This window comes from Trichechus manatus, unplaced genomic scaffold, assembly GCF_000243295.1.
Source record: "Trichechus manatus latirostris isolate Lorelei unplaced genomic scaffold, TriManLat1.0 scaffold00264, whole genome shotgun sequence".
In the NCBI taxonomy this organism is placed as follows: domain Eukaryota; kingdom Metazoa; phylum Chordata; class Mammalia; order Sirenia; family Trichechidae; genus Trichechus; species Trichechus manatus.
In genome coordinates, this window is record NW_004444200.1 from 25,955 (window position 1) to 29,765 (window position 3,811).

At 41.4% G+C, this 3,811-nt stretch overlaps 1 pseudogene; it reads right to left on the reverse strand.

Annotated features, from left to right (window-relative positions):
• Positions 1-2,667: 2,667 nt before the first annotated feature.
• On the reverse strand, positions 2,668-3,440 carry LOC101349763 (vomeronasal type-1 receptor 2-like; annotated as a pseudogene).
• Positions 3,441-3,811: the final 371 nt, after the last annotated feature.

The window sequence follows — 3,811 nt, forward strand, 5'->3', positions numbered from 1 at the left end:
GCAGAGCTTAGTATTATTGACTCTTCTTTGTAGAAGACTTTTTGTTTATCCCTATTTGCTCTTAAAATTCTCTCTTTATCTTTGGTTTTGGCACGTCTGATTATAATATGTCTTGATGATTTTGGGGGGATCTACCTTACGTGGGGTTCGATGAGCATCTTGGATAGATATCTACTCATGTTTCACAATATCGGAGAAGTTTTCTGCCAACAAATCTTCAACATTTCTCTCTGTATTTGTATTTTCTGTTATCCTCACCTGTTCTGGTACTCCAGTCACTCGCAGGTTATTCCTCTTGATAGGGTCTCACATAATTCTTAGAGTTTCTTCCTTTTTAAAAAATTCTTTTATCTGATTTTTCCACAAATAAGTTGGTGTCTAGTGCTTTATCTTCAATCGCACTAATTCTGACGTCTATTGACTCAATTCTGCTCCTATGACTTTATATTGAGTTGTCTAATTCTGAAATTTTATTGTTAATATTCTGGATTGCTGATTGCTTTCTTTGTGGATTCTTGCAGCCTATTAAATTTGTCATTATGCTCTTAAATAACTTTCTTAAGATCCTCTATTTCTTTGTCTATGTGTTCCTTATCTTGTTTTGCATTTCGCCTGATCTCTTGAAGAGTTCTGTATATTAATCTTTTGTATTCTCCCTCTGGTAATTCCAAGAAATTCTCTTCCTCCAGGAAAATTTCTTGAATCTTTGATTTGAGAGATTGCTGAAGCCTTTTTATGTGATTTGATATTGACTGTTGTCCTCGAGCCATCAATAAGTTATTATATTTATTTATTTTATGATAGCTGACTGTGTCCTAGCTTCTTGTTTTTTTTGGTTTTGATATGCCCAAATAGGCTGCTTGTGTGATCTGGCTTGATTATTGGTGCCTTTGAAGCGCTAACATCCTGTCACCAGGTGATTAGGGCTGTTACTAGGTATGTGAGCCCAGGAGTCTATTTACTTTTCTTGTATGAATTTAGCTCAGGTGTCCAGGTAGTCAGTCACCAAGTGTGTGGTGCAGCATCTCACCTACAGTCATGGGTGATTGGTGTAGGCACAGGTATCTGGCTGCAGTAGGGGGTCATATGCTGAGCAAGGCAGGGGGTTAATGGCTGCCCTTGAGTGTCTGGGAGGAAAGCATGTCCCTGTTCCCTAGAGCATGTAGATGAGTGGGTTTTGCAGCCTGACTATGAGCACCCAATACTGTTGGCTGTAAGGACTGGGGGCAACCACTTATTCTTGGACCCTTGTCGTGGGTGGCTAGGTGGCATGGGTGAAGTCACCAGTCCTCAGGTCCCTGATGTGGGTAGGTGAGGGCCCTGCATAATGGGCAGAGCAGTGTCAGATGTCATGACCCTGCCACTTCAACATATAAGCGAAACAGTTGAAGTGAGACTTCAGGCATATACCCTGTTTTACTATGGTAATGAGAGTTTATGCTGTTGAAATGGGCCCACGCAAGTCTATGCAGGGGTGGAGGGCATTCAGAGTCTGTGGGCCCCTTATGCCTGTGCCGAGGCAAAGGTGCTGTGCTAACCCTGAGTTCCTGGCTTAGGGGAGCCAGTAGATTATTTTTTCCCTGTTTGTTAATTTGTTCCCTGTCTAAGGCTGGGAGAATGGCTCAGGGTGATTGACAGGTCCTACCTCCAGCCCAGGAGACTCAGCGGTCATTGAAGCTGGGCTGGGACCCAGTGCAGAGTGGGGAGGGGGGAGGTAAATGGGAGAGAGGCTTTTCCCAAAGGGGGTGCTTTTTGATCCATGCAGTAGGCCAGATGCAAGTACTAATCTTTTGCTGATTGAGCACTGCTTTTCCCTCGTTCTGGGTGCCATAGTAGACTCTCTGCTCCTGGGTCTTTCCCGATGTGGAAAATGCCTCCTGATTGCCGCTGCTTGCCTCACCATGCACGTGAGTCAATCTGGCCTGAAGGGTACTGGCTCCCACTTCGTCAGGTATGGCAACTCCTATCTGCTTTCAAACGATCTCTCCCTCCCCCGCCACTTAGTCCAATTCCTCAACTCTGCCTTTGAAGTTCAGGGCTCCGAAATTGTCATATATAATCAATTCACTTGTTTTTTCAGGTCTTTGTTGTAAGAGGAACCACAAGAAGCATCTGACTACTCCACCATCTTCCCCCCTCCTCCTGCTATTCCCTTTTTATGAAATGTCCTTACTATCTTATGCTCAGTTAAATCTTGGGAAATGTTAGTATTCCAGATTAAACAAAAAAAAAATTTCTAGTATATCACATTGTTTCAGAATGAACTTTTTTTATTATTGATTGGACTCTGAATATCTCCACTACATCTACTAATAAAAGACAATCGTATCAGTATTTACATAAAAATTCCAGAAGATCTCATTTACTATTGCTATTATTATTTAGCATTTATTATTGGAAAAGAATCTGTGTTTTATTCGACAATGTGCAATGTGACTGCCTTGTAATTGTGCCTAAGATTCTATGAAGAATAAGTATATCAATAACTGAACACAAGAAACACAGACCATTTATATTTTTCTCACAAAATGAGGGAATTGTTTTCCTTCCGGTGCACACACTGCAGAGCCTGGATACAATGGGGTTATGACTCATGAGAACCAAGGGGCTGACAGTTGGGAAACACACATTAATGAAGACAGGGATATTCACTAACCACCAACTGGGCTAACGAAAAAGAGAAAAATAAATGTAAACGATGGATGAGAGGACATAAGTAGTTACAAAGGTGCTCACCAGGACTAGGATGATTTGGGTTGCTCTGTTCTCAGGGTAGGATCAGGGGGAGATGTTTCCATAAACGTGTTAGACACACTGCTTGTGTCTGTATAAGATGAAAACCATGGAACCGCTGGCCCAGGACATGAGTCTCAAACACACAGCATCAGAGGAGGGTGACAGTGCTGCATAGAGTGAGTCTGTGAGATTGTCATGACAAACAGTACAGCAGTATCCAAAGTCTCTTTGTAGTGTTTTTGTTGCTCGATTTGCCAGTCACATGGATAGGAACTCTGATACTTACAAGCTTGTACAGGATCCAGCAGAGGACCTTGGAGGGGTCAATGTATTTGGGGACCTTTTCTTTAAGCTCTGCCCACCCGGGGTTCCTGGGTCTGAGGGTGATGGCCTGGAAGATACTCAAGAGGCAAGTTGTGCCCATGGACACGCCCCTGACCACTCTGTGGATGTAGAAAACAAGGTTACATCCAAAAGCCTTGAGGAAATCTTTCCACTCAAAATTTTGCTGCCATTGTCCCTGGAATTCCTCTAGAGACAATGACCAATGCATTGGCCACAGTCAGTTTCCTGAGAATCGAATCGATGGACTTTAACTTGTATCTACTCAAGTAAAGAAAAATGTAATGAAATATCAGTGAGAAATTCCCCAGAATTCCAAAGACTATCTGGAAGAGGAAGATCATACCAATTTTCAAATCCATGAAGGCTATACTGATATTTTCCAGGTCTCAATATCCACATTCACAAACAGACAATTCTGCATGTACACATGAGTTTTTGGCTACTTATTCATTGAAAGTTAAATCACAAAGTCTCCACATACCATTACTTTTCTCCATGTATCAATACTACTTGCTCTTGAGATTTTCTTTCTAAAATATTGATTTCTTAAGAGATTTCCAAAGGTTGATTTGTTTCTTTATATAGCACTTACAATGTGTGGGTTACTGTTATTAATCTTTTACCCTTTCTAACTTATTTAATAGTCACAACATTTTGAATTAGGCTGTAATATATGCTCCTTTTACAGATAAGGACAATTGGGCTAAAAGGAAGTTAAGTGACTTGTCTA